This window comes from Scyliorhinus canicula, chromosome 3 (genome assembly GCF_902713615.1).
Source record: "Scyliorhinus canicula chromosome 3, sScyCan1.1, whole genome shotgun sequence".
NCBI lineage: Eukaryota > Metazoa > Chordata > Chondrichthyes > Carcharhiniformes > Scyliorhinidae > Scyliorhinus > Scyliorhinus canicula.
Window position 1 is genome coordinate 205,642,577 of NC_052148.1, and position 16,748 is coordinate 205,659,324.

Genomic DNA, 16,748 nt, shown 5'->3' on the forward strand with positions numbered 1-16,748 from the left:
GAGAGGCAAATGGGGCTGTTTAGCACACTGGGCTAAATCGCTGGCTTTGAAAGCAGACCAAGGCAGGCCAGCAGCAAGGTTTGATTCCCGTAACAGCCTCCCCGAACAGGCGCCAGAATGTGGCGACTAGGGGCTTTTCACAGTACCTTCATTGAAGCCTACTCGTGACAATAAGCGATTTTAATTTCATTTTCATTTAATTTCATTTCAAATCCCTTACAATCAAGATTTGTGATAGAAAATATATTTGCATGAATACTAATATATTTTATTCAGTATTTAAATACAGACAAAGACTGATTTTATCCTTTTAAATGTATAAGTCCCTCTTTTCAATATTTATAATGTTCATATTCCATCAAATACAGTTACTTTTTATGGCACACTGTTTTGGATGTTAGTATGCAATTAAGAGAATGATCATGGCGTAGTTCAATTTTGCAAGACTGATACAATGCTTCTTGGACATGTTTAAAATGCCATTGATGCATTGCAGAACCAGCTATTACCAATGTAACTTCTTGATTTACTTAAAACAGTTGAGAAGCAAACCACATGGGGTGCATGAGAACTGAGTTGCGGGCTATTGAAAACTTCAAGAGGATAGGGGGAATAGTTTGGTCAACCTATTAGCATCCCCTGCAAATTTCGAGCAAGATTGTATTTGGCTGAGCAGAATGCCAGGCTATTGCAGTGGGAACTTGCACATGAATGGAAACTGGGATCTTATACTGGTTGTAGGTCTCTCTTTGCAAATTCCGGCTCGGAATTTGTACCAGAGAAAGTAACCTAATCAGCAGAGCACGATAGACCATTCCAGAAAAAGCCCAGACATTCTTTACAAAGGATATACATACGAACATATTCCCATTTTTCTATTTCCTTTGTGGTAGCGTGGCCCCTTTAAGAGAGTAAGTTCTCAGAAGGTCATGTGACCGTAGGGCCAATTGGGTCAGAGGCGTTAATCCTGCGGTTGTGCACAGCCTTCACTGTTAGGGGTTTGGAGTCGTGGAGTACGGTAGTCTACATGTCACTCTCTGTTAATAGATATTTGCCTTAATAAATAATTTATTTGTTAATCTACTTGGTGGTCACCAGTCTTCCCAGGACTACATTTGGTGATGAGGATCAATCAGAGTTCCTTCCTATGGCTGCAGAAATCCAGGGCGCAGACCTCATGGAGAAGCCTTTCCTTTGAAACAATATCGTTCCACAGTCTGTGACTTTCAAAATGCCCTTTTCTTTGGGAAACTTGAGCCATTTGATCTCATCACAGAGCAAGGGTGCGATATGTCGACTGCCTGTGCTATTCAACGCCAATTAAATTGGCAGGGAAGAGAAGCAATGGGTAATCCCATTAACAGCCAGTGGGATCCCAACCTATCACCTGATTAGAAGCCTGATTTCTCCAGATGCCCCTGACTCCAATTCTATTGAGAAGCTTGTGGAATTAGTCAAGGGATAATATCACCCAAAGCTGTTGGTAATAATGCAATGGTACAAATTTAATCTGACGACACAAGCCCAGGCGAGACGATAGCAGAGTTAGTGGTGCGCCTAAAACAAATGGCTGAGCATTGCGAGTCGGGGCTGCTCCTAATGGCATGTAATAATAATAATATTTATTATCACAAGTAATAAATTAACACTGCTAAGGGTCGGCTGAGGCCAGAGGGTACCCAGGGGAGTGGCCTGGGGGGGACACCAATACGGCCCCTGGCCCTAGGTTCACAGTGGGCTGTCAGTGGTGTGTGCCGCTGCATTGCCAACTGCGGCAATGGTGCTCCGTGCCCGTCTACCCCAATCCCACAGTCCACCTCCTGGTCACCCCATTACTCCCCCCGGCACTGGCGGAAGCCCCCCGAGCAGCGGCACAACTGTCAGCAAACTATGGCGATGTTGGACATTTTCCGTACCCTCTCTCTCTCCCTCAGCAGCTACCACGCCAGTTTCACAATTTTTAAAAGCACAAGTGAACCACGCAGTTGGGAACTCGGCTCATTGGAGAAGGAGAATCACGGAAGCCCCAGAGAATACCAGGTCAGGCCCGCTAATGATATGTAAACGGTGTCCACTGTACATGTGTTCCAGTACGCATTGAAGCCACTGGTGAATCACGATTTGGCATCAAATTGGCGGCCGCCAAGATTTTGCCATTGGAACCTATTCTCCGCCCAATCGCGTTTCGCGATTTTGGCGTTGGCATAGGGAGAATCCCCTCAATGGTCCTTCACGGCGGGCATCATGGTAACCACGGTGTCTGAGCAGTTACGACCCTTTCAGATCTGGAAAGATCAGTGAAATTGTGAAGACGGCGTATTGTTGTGGGAAGCAAGGCTGGTCGTTCCCACTCCCGCTGGACAGCTATTATTGCAAGAGTTAAAGTGAGATGACTAAGATGAAGATGCTCACATGTCGTTATGTGTGATTGCCTGGGATGAATATTGACACACAGAATCTGGTCAATCAATGTGAACAGTGTCAAATGCAGCAAAACCTGCTGTCTGCATCCATAATGCACCGTTGGGTGCGGTCAAATCGACCATGGGTGCAACTGCACATCAGTTCCTCAGGCCCATTCATGAGCTTCTATGTTCTTGCTCATCACAGACCCTTATTCCACGTGGTTGTACATGAATTCCACGACCTCATCAGCAATGGCAGAAAAATTGCTGCCCATGGATTGCCCGAGGTGCTGGTCTCAGATAATGGGACTGCGTTTACTCAGGAAGAATGCCAACATTTCATGAGAACCAACGGCGTTCAATGTATTTGAACTGCTCCCTCCCACCCTACTTCAAATGTATTGGTCGAGAGAGCTGTCCAAACATTGAAAGCCACCATGAAGAAACAGTCATCAGCCTCTCTGCAAACCAAACTGGAACATTTCCTGATCGGCAATAGAACAGCACCTTATGTCACCACTGATGTGAGACCTGCTGAGTTGCATCTGGGCAGACGCATCAGAACACGGTTGGATCTGATATTTCTGAATTTGGCAGGGAGGTAAACATCGCGCATAAGAAACATCCCGGCTCAAGAAAACCTGAGAGAACATTTGAAGTGGATGGCTTTGCATATGTAAAGAAGTTTGGTGCTGGTCCGAATCGGACCCTGGAACGGTCATGGCCAGACCAGGTGCAGTGTCGTATGAGCTAGATGTCCAAGGAAAAAGGGAGAAGAAACACCTGGACCATTTGAGAAGAAGAGAATCACACACTGAACCAGTGGGGCAGTACGCCCCTTCGAATGCCTGTTAGTGATTTTGCTATGGATGAAAGAAATGCAGCAGCAAGCTACCCTGAGGTAGAGCCCTATAATGTTCCAGGGCGAACTGGGGAGGATATCTGCATGGATGCACCATCGCAAGTCGAGAATGAACCCATTGAAGTTCAAACTGCACAGCGGGAACAGCCGCCAGTAAATGACCAAGCTCCCAAAGGATTAGTCAACGGACCGACTTAACTTATAAGGGACAGTGTTGAAATCCACTTGTTGTAGAATATTGTAAATAGTTTCATTGTAGTTTTAATGTGTTAATCACGGACTTAAAGGGGGAGGGATATGGTAGCATGCCTCCTTAAAGGGGGGTGAGTTCTCAGAGGGTCATGTGACCTATAGGGCCAATTGGGCCAGAGCATGCAAATCCTGGGGCTGAGCGCAGGTTTTGCTGTTCTTTCGGAGTTTGGATTCCTGGAATATTTGATCTCATTCCCTGTAAATAGTTATTTGCCTTAATAAACCGTTTATTTATTAATCTACTTGGTGGTCACCAATCTTTCAAGCTACTACACTCTTCTTCCTCAAATGTATCCATGCTATTCTCTCCAACCACTCTCTGTGGGAACGAGTTCCACAGTCTCACCACTCTTTGGGTGAAGAGGTTTTTCTGAGTTCCCCATTGAATTTCCCGGTGATGATCTCATATTAATGGCTTTTAGATACTTCCCTTCCAACAAGAGGAAACATTCTCTTTGCATCCATTCAATCAAAATCTTCGAGAATTTTATATTCCTATTTTAGGTCACCCTTCAAGCGTCTTTTTTTCAAGAGAAAAGACAGCCAGCCTATCAATCCTTTCCTGATGTGTGAACCCTCACATTTCTGGTGTTACCCTTGTAAATCTTCTCAGCATCCTATCCCTTTGTGCGCTGAGAATTATGATGGGGTCAGAAACAGCAGGAGTGTCCCCTTTAACTCTGGAAAAGTACAGTGGCTCATGCCTCAGCAGGATCTGTTCCTTCCACATCCCAGGCATTACTTTCAGCCAGCTATAATCTTCCACCCTCCCATAAATAGCAGGCTTCAGGACAGTGAGATCCAATACAGGAAACCAAACGTGAGCTATGACCGGGTGGCATGGCTAGTTTGATCCACTTCATGCCTGCTTCGTACAGAAGTCACAAATCCTCCCTGTGCCAACTTATATTTATTTTCTGTTAATTTTCAATCATTCTTGGAATGCGGGCATTGCTGGCAAGGTCAGCATTTATTATCAATCCCTAATTGGCCGTGAGAAGGTTTACTAGGAAACTAATTCAAAAGACAGGTCAAACATTTTCATGTCCAGTTGAACTTCTGTAATAATTTAGGTTTTGGTCCCAAAGTGAATCAGTAAGTTTTGCTGTAGTTGTTTAATGATTGATAATCCTATCTTTGATCTTCTGTAAGTACAGCACATAAACTTGGAAACCCCTGAGAACACTGTCATGTTTTCTTTCTAACTGTGTGTTATGTGATCTACAGTGCAAGGGTTAGTTATTCGGTGACTTTCTATTTCCAGTAGGTGTTTGACGTGCAGATTGGACGGTGCAACTTGTTTGTTGAAGCTCATCTGCGAAAGTATGTTCAACTTTTCATTTTCTGCTTCAAACTCTCAGATTTTGCTAACGTTTTCAGAAATGCTGGCACAAAGTTTAAGCGAGGAAGAATATCCAAGCAGAGGGAACGTGATCTGGTCAAGAGCAGTGAGATTTTAACTCACCAGCTGATAGGGTATAAATCTCCTCTGGGTGGGAGTTTATCTCTCCGGGGGGGGGGGGGGGGGGGGGGGGGCGGATTTAACTGCCAAAATTGAAGAATTTTAACTGCCCGATGATGTGATTTTTATTAAATTAATTTACAGGATGTGGGCATCAGCATTTACTGCCTGTGGTGAATTATACTGTATTGTAATTCACGCTATATTGCATTGCATTATATTATGTCCTTGTGGGCTCTGTATGTGAGCTGTTGCGCGGCTCTGCCCATTGGGGGAGATGAGGAGCTTGTACAGGGCTCCACCCTTGGCTCCGCCCATGGCTCTGCCCATGGCCCCTCCCAGTACCGAAAGTATAAAGTGCTGCAGCCGTAAGCCTTCTCTCAGTTCCTGTGGTCGCAGGCAGGCTCAGTTGTAAGACTATTACAATCACAGTTTACTTCCAGTCGTGTGTCTAGTGAATTGATGGTCACATCCCTGCCCATTTTAACTCAACTGGGCTCAAGGTTTTAACAACCTCATTTAGCAGAATTTTGTAGCGGGGGGACATTTCATTGGGCTAGAGGGTGGCAGGTGAGGACCTTGATGCCTTCCGTCTCCACCCTGATTAAGCCCTTGGTGAAAGGTCTGTGGACAGCCTTCCACCCATCGCCAATTGGAGCCATTAATAAATGCCCACTTAAGGGCCCCATTGTTCTGTTGCGGTTACTACCCCAGTGGTGGGTTAGGGGTTCGCCATGCAGGGAATGCAATAAGTAAACCAGTGCAGGATTGCCCACAGGCTTCAGTCATTCAAAGGATTCAGTACCTGATTAAAGGGCTGAATATCTGTAAGGGAGGCCCACAGAGAGCCACCTTCTGGCTTTTGCTGCTGATCACCCCCCCCCCCCCCCCCACCCCCCCCTTCCAAAGCCCAACCCATAACCACTCACTCACCCCCCATCTGCCAGCATTCATCCATGGCTTGGGATCCAGCGGTGATCCTGAGCCTTGATGGGTATTGTATAGGTGGTGGCCACCATCTTTCTGGTGGCGCTTCTGTTCAATAGAGCTGCCAACCTCTGATTGGCCAGCAGCTCTTGGTGACTGGAGGTTCTGCCACCTTGATTCTGGAGAAAACTTTCTATAGTGTTGTTAAGATTGGAAAGGGAAGAAATGAAGGTGGATTCGCTTTGGATTTGCAATTATTAAATGGTAACATCCCATCCTACCCAAACCCACATGTTTTTTGAAGTTAACCTTTGCTTCAATTCTTCAAAGGCTTGTTTTGGCCTTTCTCTTTTTCCGTGTAATATTGCAAGTTACTCTGAGATTGGGCATGATTTTAACTCCAAACCAGGATGATATATATTTATATCATATCCAGTTTAAGTAGCACTTAATCCAGCCGGCCTTTCCTACAAGTGAAGTAGGTTCATGCTGGCACTCCAACCGGTGGGCGAGACCTCCACTGCCCCCATTCAATACTATCCGTCGATAAGCCTGTTCGGCAGGGGACACTACAGAAAAGTCAGAGCCCGGCAGGAGGTGGATTTCTGCTACATTATGAAGTGATTGCGAAGGTGGGGCCGGTGCGTGGTTTGGAGGGTCCTTAGGTGTGGGGGGGTATACAATGTGTCCTGGAAAGTCAGGGGTGTGATTGCAAAGTGTCAGAGTGAGATTGAGTGCAGGACTTGAGGTTTGTGATAATTGGGTTGGTCTGATTGGGAGAGGGTGTCACTGATTACAGGAGTGGCTAGGTGATTGTGGCTAGCTGGGCGTCCAATTGCGGATGAATGTTGGTGATAGTGGGACACTTCAGTCATGGCAGGGGCACTATCTGTGATAGTCCAACCAACCCAATGATAGGGAGTGAAACAGGTTCCGGGACAAGTTGAAATTACCCCTGTTCTTCCTGGCCCCTAAGCAGTTCTGTGAAGGGACTCTGCTGTCCCACAAACAGGGTCTCCCTTTAGTTGCCAGGTTTCTGCATGTCGGGGAAACCTGGCTAGCCAGGGTTTAAACTGGAAGGGTGATAAAATCAGAGGCATGCAGCTTTGTTATAATATTTAAATTAGAGATCTGCCTCCTAGGGATGGTTCAATGCCCACCTCCTGCCTGCCTCTGTTAAGATTAGAAAGGGAAGGAATGAAGGTGGCTTTGGATTTGCGATTATTAAATGTTAACATCCCATCCTACCCAAACCCACATGTTTTTTGAAGTTAACCTTTGCTTCAATTCTTCAAATGCTTGTTTTGGCCTTTCTCTTTTTCCGTGTAATATTGCTAGCTACTCTGAGATTGAGCATGACTTTAACTCCAAACCAGGATGATATATATTGAAAATCACCCAAGTTCACTTACTCTAGTATCCTGCATCCCACCATCCAGGATATTTAGGAGGCTTCTGGATGGGCCGTTTGCTCAAAGCTGGGATGATCCTTGTTCAAATGGCAAGAGGCTTGAGGCCCAGTGATTCAGATAAAAAAACAGGAACAGTAACATTCTGGTTATTTTACTGCTCTAGTAATTCAGAGAGTCGTACCAATGATTCAGGGACACAAATTCAAATCCCACCATGGCAACTGGGAATTTTAATTAAGTGAAAAACATTGAGAAGTATAACAGGCGGGCGGGCCTGTGCCGTGGGGGCACTCTTTTCCTTCCGCCTTCGCCATAGTCTTCACGATGGCGGAGGCGGAAGTGACCCCCTCCCCTGCGCATGCGCGGGGATGACGTCAGCAGGCGCTGACGCTCCGGCGAATGCGCAGACTTCCGCCGGCCGGCGAAGTCCCTTCGGTCCCGGCTGGCGTAGCGCCAAAAGCCGTTCCACTACCCAGGAGGCCATTCAGCCCATCGAGTCTGCACCGGCTCCTGGAAAGAGCACCCTACCCAAGGTCAATACCTCCACCCTATCCCCATAACCCAGTAACCCCACCCAACACCAGGGCAATTTTGGACACTAAGGGCAATTTATCATGGCCAATCCACCTAACTTGCACATCTTTGGACTGTGGGAGGAAACCGGAGCACCCGGAGGAAACCCACGCACACACGGGGAGGACGTGCAGACTCCGCACAGACAGTGACCCAAGCCGGAATCGAACCTGGGACCCTAGAGCTGTGAAGCGATTGTGCTATCCACAATGCTACCGTGCTGCCTGACTTCCGCACCTTTGGGGCGTCCCGACGCCGGAGTGGTTCACGCCACTCCATCCCGCCGGGACACCCCGCCCCGCTGGGTAGGGGAGAATCCCGCCCATGGTTGAATCGTAACATCCCTTCAAAGTGGCCTAGCAAGACACTCATTTGTATCAAACTGCTCTGAAAAAACTATAAGGGTGGACTTCTGGTGGAGGCCATGGAGTGAGTGGTCGCACATTTGGTGGTTCCCGCTCAAGGCGGATTTTTTTGGTCTTTGTTCTGCCTGAAAGACATTGTATTTGAGAGCAAAAGGTACAGGAGTGTCCGGGGAAGGTAACACTCCTCTGGTGCGGTTGGTGGATAGACCTGCGGACAAGGAGTGGTTCTAGAAAGAAAGATCAGCTGGAGCAGAAGAGTATTCGTGGTGCGCCACAGGAAAAAATGGCGGGAAACAAGGGGGGGGGGGGGCGCACTGCCCGCCCAATGATCAATTGAGCAGCTGGTAGAGTTCCTGAATGATACGTTTGGGCAACAGGAAAGAGGTCCTGGAAGACATAGCTAAGGTGGTGGAACCACTGAGATCTGGGATTGAGCGAGTTGAGCATGGGTGGAGTCCCAGGGCTGGATGATCCAGAAAGTGGAGGAGGTGGTGGCGGAGCATGAGGAGCAGTTGGCTTCATTGGTGGTGGTGGGAATGATGCAAAGAAGCCAAAAGAGTTTGAGGGAGAAGGTGGAGGATGAAAAGAATTGCTCCAGGAGGCAAAATCTAAGGATTGTCGAGATGCCTGAAGGCTGTAGCGGGATCCCCTTTTCTAACTCCACCCAACGGGCTTATATTGGGCTTGCCACCCCTTTGTCCAAGCCCCACCACTACCCGGGTGATCCTCTCTCTCTTACCGTTGGACTCGCAACCACCTTGCGCCTACTCCACTTGAGCAGCGCCCCCGGGAGAGAGAAGAAAGGAAAGTCTCTGCCCACCTTTATCTGGCAGTCTTTCCTGAGTGGGCGGTTTCGAGGCGCCCAGGGTACCCCTCGGTCCTAGACACCGGAATTATGGTAAGGGATATTTACTATTGTGACTTGGTCAGAGATCGTGGGTGAGGAATTGAAAACTCAAAACGGACTCCAATTGAAAGCCAAATATAGGTATTTATTAAACGTTCAAGGTCAATATCACCAAATGCTAGAAAACACCACAAAATGCCTTATGCTTTACGAAACTATGAGTATGGAAGGAATACTAAACGGGCACCACGTAAAAGCTTACTTTACACAATTTTAGCAGTGTCTTAAAACTATGATAGATGCGTGCAACCCCCTTTCCCCAAAAGCCTCATCCACTATAGTAATCTTGGGAACTTCGCGAACTTCCAGAGGATACTCACAATCCAAGTTCAAACTTAAACTGCTCAGTGGGTCTCAGGCTGCGTGCTGGAACAAATGAAAAGGCAGGCACCAGGAGCACGATGATGATGAGCAGCAGCGAGGAGAGCAGCGTCACAAAAAGGAAGTGCCCCCGGCAGGTCTGACCATCCTTTTTATACACCAAGTAAAGGCTTCGGCCTTATCTGCTACTGTGATCTTCAGCCCCCATTGAAGCATACGTGGGCTGAACCTCGTTATCTTCGGTATCAGCTGGGCTTAATTGCACCCTATTGTCCCTCCAGAGGTTGCTGAATGCTATCCCATTAAGGAAATGGGTTCTATCTTCCCTCTGGGCCAGGGCCGTCAGCGCCTGTATTGAAACTAACCCAAGTGCATTGTTCTTCTGCCGGTCTAGTCTGGTGATGTCACAAACTCCTTTATCTTGCAGATAAACTAATCACCGGCCTGTCTGGGTTTCTGCTGCTTGTGAATTTCGAGAGTTGCCTCTCTAAACACACACACAGGGCTGAGGCTGCTGGGAAGTTTAGTCAAGGTCCTGCAGCCCCAAACATGGCTGTTTTTTACTGCTTTAAAGTTCAAAGTCCTTTTCCCAGCTCGTTAAAGGCTCGAATCTTGCCCAGAAAACCTACAGATGCCCCTTCGATACGTCCAGACTGGCTCGGACTGTATCGATACTAGGGTTGAAGGGCAAGATTCCCTTCCCAATTTTGCCGACTGTGAGCTCCCTATGGCAGCCCGCGAAGCTCTGTATCCCGAGAGGTTCCCTTAATCTAAACTATACCCCTCTATTGTACAACAATATCGAAAGGTGATATAGCAAAGATGCAAACACAATCCCTTGTACTAAGCGGGATGCAATACCACATTTAAACCTATCACATATGATCATACAAGTCAGCGGCCCCCAAACGTAAGGGTGACCGCCCACACAACACACAATGAAATATAATGAACAAACCAGCGGCCCCCAAATGTAAGGGTCACCGTACAACATAAACATACATTCGATATTTTACAGCAATGGGCAATCATGGCGGGGAATGAATCCCTTTACTAAGAGCAGAAGGAATTTTATCATACCGCGGTTCTTCTGTCTTGATTGTAGATATTGCGCCTCTTCAGAGCCCTTCGGAGCTCCGCAGTTTTCCCCTGTCTTCGGAACTTGCAGCTAAGGCAACACAGGTCCTGATACAACAGTTTGGTTTCTCGAGGGCACCATGCTGGTAAGCGCGCCTCGGTCAAATTTAACACAACAGAGGCCACAGCGCAATGCACCCCCCGGTACAATACCTTCCTCGTGGGGACAAGCCCGACGGTGGCGTGGTTCGCGCCGTTTTTGACGCCGTAGGGCCATCATGCCCATTTCGGTGAATCGTGCCTCTGATCCTGAGGCATGTAAGGAGATATCAGGGAAGGTGATCAAAAGCTTGGTTAAAGAAGGTTTTCAGGAGTGTTTTAAAGAAGGCCACTTAGAGGTTAAATTGTGAGCGTAAGGTAAATATTACCTGTCATCATGGAAGTCCAAAGTCTCACGGAATATATTTGGTTCGTAATGCGAAATGATTGCAGCCACTGTCAACAACGTGTCATTCCATTAATTTATTCCAATTACAAGGAATATTTCCCATTGTTCTGTGGCCAAGGTCCTGACCAGAGCAGTGTATGCTTTTTGGCTGAGCATGTAAGTGGTTTTAACTTCAATCATTTCTTAATAACGATCATTACTAGTAAATGACTCTGGTAGTTGCCTGTGGTCCACTTTGTGAGAGCAAGGGAAGCCCAAATGACAAATAAGAATAACCAAAACTGTAATGCAAGTTAAACTCTGAAATATCAAACACTGGCAAGAATAGGAAAAAAGCCCACTGATTTTGAGGTGAATACATAGGCATTCTTTCTGTTTTCATTTGATTGTTCATGTGCACAGATATTTAATGTGCACCTTGTCTATTGCTGTTGAATTGGTAACTGTATATGGGCAAAGATCAATGGGCAGGATGGACCCGCCAACCAGTTCATGAAATGTCTGTCCTTAAACTTTACAAGTTGATTAAGGGGCACTGACGGAAAGGTTTTTAACCATTTGTTGACCACAATTTCATCCAGCGTTTTTAAACATTATATAACTCATTGATGAACTGTATTAGACATTTACCTCCTTTGTTAATGCTAGATTATTCAGTACGGCAGTGACACAGTATTGCTGAAGATGGTTCTTCCAACTCTGTGGTATGACTGGGTAGTATGTGGAAAAAGAAAAAAGTTCCATTGATATAATGCCTTTCCGGCCCTGTTGTGGCGGAACCTGCTATGGGAGATTTGGCGGCTGAGTTAAAGTTTGTTGACTTTGAGTGGGACTGGATGAGCCCAGCGGTAGGCAAGGCTGGAGAATCTTGCTCCATGCCCTTGAATGTCAATTATAAAGTATCTATTAGCATGTGAGATATGCATTTATCTTTTTTGAAGAGTTAGTATAATCTAACATTTCGATAATTATACACACATGAAGAGAATTAGTGTTATTTATTGTTCAATAATATAATTTGGAAGTTAAGCCGAAACAGAAACAATGTTAAACAATGAGCAGCACGGTAGCATTGTGGATAGCATAATTGCTTCACAGCTCCAGGGTCCCAGGTTTGATTCCGGCTTGGGTCACTGTCTGTGCGGAGTCTGCACATCCTCCCCGTATGTGCGTGGGTTTCCTCCGACAGTCCAAAGATGTGCAGGTTAGGTGCATTGGCCATGATAAATTGCCCTTAGTGTCCAAAATTGCCCTTAGTGTTAGGTGGGGTTACTGGGTTATGGGGATAGGGTGGAGGTGTTGACCTTGGGTAGGGTGCTCTTTCCAAGAGCCGGTGCAGACTCGATGGGCCGAATGGCCTCCTTCTGCACTGTAAATTCTATGTAAAAAATGTCCAGTGTTGCAATGCTGTCACTCCTTCTCTGCGAAGTGTGAATGTAATTGCCATACTTTATATTTTTTGAAGTAATGTTATTAAAACCTGGGTCACGATGCATATACAGAATGACTGCTAAAGTTGCGACTAAAGGGTCATAAAAGTGAGATAATCATCGATTCACATTTAAAGGACAACTGGGGTGTAGCTCATTTAAGAGCGATATTGTGTTTGGTCCTCACTAAACAGGTCATGGGATGACCTGTGGGAGGATACAGAAGATGACCTTATGCTTTGGGTACAGATTATGTAATGAAGGGGAGGAGCCAGGTCTGTCTGAAAAGTTATTCTTCCTGGGCATTTTAATCTGAATAGAGGTGGTTTTAGTTTTGGCCCTGCAATATTCTCCAAAGATTCTGCACAGAGGAAAACAAGTAGAAACCTGGTTGTTAACTTTATTCATGAGAGGTATTTGAACTATATTGATTTGCCTCATTGGAATATACAGGCAAGTTTGGGAAGTAAGTTTCTCTTTTGACTTAAGAACTGTTGTAACTGTTAACTTTAAAACTGTTTCTCTGTTGTTAATGTGGTTAATTCTGTGTTTAAATTAAAGCTTGTTTTCACATAAACAATACCAATGGGTCAGTGTTATCACTCCTGTGGTGCAGTAACATTTCCTCACAATTTTACAAATTGCAAATAGTTCAGATCCCATCTGGGATCCTATCAGACGTCACAGGTCGGTTAAAACATCCAGTGAGGGAAGACTTCCGGTGGCGGCCATGGAGTGAGTGGACGCACACAATGGCGGCTCCTGCTCGAGGGGGTTGAACTGAGCTATTTTCACCCGAAAATGGGAGAAATGTTGATGGGAAAGTGCAGTTGAAGGCTGAAGGAGAAGACCCCCCCCCCCAGAAGTAGCAAGTCTGCTGGTGACCATACACAGCAGAAGAAGGTGAAAGACCTGGCCAAGGAGCTGGAAGAGACCTGTGGTGCAGCAGTTATTGGAAAGATGGCGGAGTGGGAAGGGTTGGCGCAGGTTAGAAAGTCCCAGATGGAGCTGTTGATGGCTTTTATTAGACAGGAGTTCCGTCAACAAAGAAAGGAGATGCAGGGGGACCGATCGAAGGCCTTCGAAGGGCAGTTGCACCCCTGAAAGACTCCGTGAAAAAGATTGAGAAGTGTTTGGAGGCACATGGGTCACAGATCCTGGAGCTGGAGAGGATGATGTAGGACCACAGTGATCGGGTGGTGGCATTGGAGGTGGAGGTGGGTCTCATGGGAGACCTTTACAAGAAGTTAAAAGCAAAGGTGGAAGAGCGGGCGAACAGGTCTAGAAATAGTGCCTTGTGTATCGTCGGCCTGCCTGAAGGTGTGGGAGGTGCGAGTGCTACGAGATATATCTCGAGGATGCCTGCAGGGGCTGGTGGAGGAGGGGGTGCTGGACAAGGCCCCAGAGGTGGATAGAGCGACAGGTCTCTTAAGGCAGAAGCCAAGAGCGGGGTAGCTGCCGCAGGCGGTGATCGTAAGATTCCATCTATTTGTGGAGAAGAAAAAGATCCCGCAGTGGGCCAGGGAGAAACAGAACTGTGAATGGGAGGAAAGCAAAGTCCGAATACACCAGAACATTGGAGTGGAACTGGCAAAAAGGTGTGCTGGGTTCAACAGGGCCAAGGTGGTGCTTTATCGACGGCAGATTAGGTTTGGGGGGCTGTACTCGGCAAAACTGTGGGTGACTTTCCAAGGCCTGGAGTATTACTTAGAAATTCCAGAGGAGGCCATTGACTTCTTTAAGGAGCACGAACTGAGGGAGAACTGAACTTTGATGGGAGACGGAGGAGTTGGCACAATAGAGTTCAGTGGGTACGGGTAGGTTTTTGTTTCTTCTCAGATGGAGGGTTTTCATTGGGTTGACTATTTGTTGCAGGGGTAATAGGTTTGTAAGGGGCAACAGCCCCCCCCCCCCCCCCCCCCCCCCCCCCCTGTCTCCTGCCGCCGGTGGTGATGTTTATTTTTTGGATGAGGTAAGCTGTGGCTTTGGATGTGTCATTGTTTGGGTGTGGGAGAGTGAGGTCCACAGGGAGCCACTTACAAAGATCAAAGAGGAGAGGGTGGGGGGGGGGGGGGGAGGGAGGGCGGTGGGATTAATAGGAGGAGCATTCGGGCAGGAGTTGCCACGCTGGCAGGTAATACTGGTGAATGGTAGTGAGGTGGGGAGTTGGCTGTGAGGGATGGCTGTTGGGAGGAGGGGGGAGCGGGGAGGCAGGGGGAGGGAGATGCAACATGGCAGGGATTGAGAAGAAGTGTGATCGGGGCAGAGAGGGGGGGGGGGGCATCTTGGATGGGCCCAGTACAGGGCGTACATTAAGGGGAGAAAGCTGGGAGAGAAGAATGGCGGATGGTAGAGGGGAATAGAGGCGTAAACCTCTGGTAAGGCTTATAACATGGAAAGTGCAGGGCTCAATAGGCCTGTGAAGAGATCTCAGGTCTTTGAACACCTAAGGAGTCTGAAGGTACAGGTGGTCTTTCTACAGGAGACGCACCTCCGCTTGAGGGACCCGGTCAGGTTGAGAAAAGGATGGATGGCCAGGTATTTCATAAGTTCATAAGATATAGCAGAAGAATTAGGCCATTCGGCCCATTAAGTCTGCTCCGCCATTCTATCATGGTTGATATATTCCTCATCTGTTACCTACAATGCTACTGACCAAGAGGTGGATTGCAAAATCAGCCAGAGCATCTCCTCCCTAGAACATATGATCTAGGTATGGGAATAGGCAATTTAGCCTCCCGAGCCTAACACCCTCAATGTGATCATGGCTGATTCCAACCTGGCCTCAACTCCATCATCCTGCCCATTCTCCATTACCCTTCAACCCATCACCAATTAAAAATCTATCTAACTCTCCTTACATTTACTCACAGTCTCTGCATCCATCGCACACTGATGTAGCAAATTCCAGATTCACAACCCTTTGGGAGAAGTAGTTTCTCCGCAAACCTGTTTTAAATTTGCTTCCTTTTATTCTAAGATTATGCCCTCTCACTTTAGAATGCCCACACGACGAAACATCTGCTCCATGTCTACTTAATCATACCTTTTAGCATCTTGTATACCTCAATTTGATCTCCCCTCATTCTTCTAAACTCGAGAGAGTATAGGCCTAAACTATTCAATCTCTCCTCATACGACAAACCCCTCATCTCTGGAATCAATCCAGTGAACCTCCTCTGAACTGCCTCCAATGCCACTACATCTTTCCTCAAATAAGGGGACCAAAACTGTGCACAATACTCCAGGTGCGGTCTTACCAATGCCTTGTAAAGTTGCCACAACACTTCCTTACCTTTATACTCAATTCCTTTTGCTATAAATGCCAACATTCCATTTGCTTTCCTTATTATCCGCTGCACCTTCAATGCTCGTTTTTTGTGACTCATGCACAAGAACACCCAGATCCCTCTGCATCGGAGCACCCCAAAGTCTGTCCCCATTTAGATAATAAGTTGCCTTTCCACTTTTTCAACCAAAATGCATGACCTCACACTTATCCACGTTAAACTCCATCCGCCACAGTTTGACCCACTCTCCTATCTATATCCATTTGTAAGGTTCTTATTTCCTCACTGCAACTTACTGTACCACCTATTTTTGTGTCATCTGCAAATTTGGCTATAGATCCTTCTATCCCTGTATCCAAGTCGTTAATATAGATTTTAAATAGCTGGGGCCCAAGGACCGAACCCTGTGACACCCCACTAGTTACATCTTGCCTTCTAGAAAAGACCCATTATCCCGACTCTATGTCTCCTGTCCATCAGCCAGTCTTCTATCAAAGTTAATAAATTACCCCTGATCACATGTAATCTCACCTTCTGTGCGGCACCTTATCAACCGCCTTCCGGAAGTCCAGATATACATCTCAAGGATCCCCATTATCTACATCTTCGAAGAACTCAAGCAAATTACTCAAACATGATTTGCCCTTCATAAAACCATGCTGACTCTGATGGATAGTGCTTTGGCTTTCCAAATGTCCTGATATTACATCATTGATAATTGATTCAAACAATTTTCCAACACAGATGTTAAACTAACTGGTGTGTAATTTCCCACATTCTGACTCCCTCCCTTTTTGAATAAGGGCGTTATGTTAGCATTTTTCCAAATCACTGGAACCTTTCCCATGCTCAGGGAAGTTTGGAATATCATAACCAATGGATCCACTATCTCCACTGCCACTTCCTTCAACACCCTATGATGTAGGCCATCAGGCCCTGGGGACTTGTCTGCCCTGAATACCAAGAGTTGGTTGAGTACTGTTCCCTATTGATGCTGATTGTTCCAAGTTTGACTCT

General features: G+C 46.7%; 1 protein-coding gene across 6 annotated transcripts in view; it reads left to right on the forward strand.

Annotated features, from left to right (window-relative positions):
• Nucleotides 1–990: 990 nt before the first annotated feature.
• The window catches only part of slc2a9l2 (solute carrier family 2 member 9, like 2), a 630,183-nt gene continuing 614,425 nt past the window's right edge, over nt 991–16,748 (forward strand). Inside the window, exons 1-2 of one of the 6 annotated variants that reach the window (XM_038792065.1) lie at nt 991–1,018; nt 4,784–4,842. The gene's annotated coding sequence lies outside the window, so the exon portion shown is untranslated. Of the gene's footprint in view, nt 1,019–1,804; nt 2,041–4,539; nt 4,615–4,783; nt 4,843–4,910; nt 4,996–11,023; nt 11,168–16,748 lie in introns of those variants that run through there. The other 5 variants (XM_038792062.1, XM_038792063.1, XM_038792064.1 and 2 more) reach the window with 5 other exon arrangements.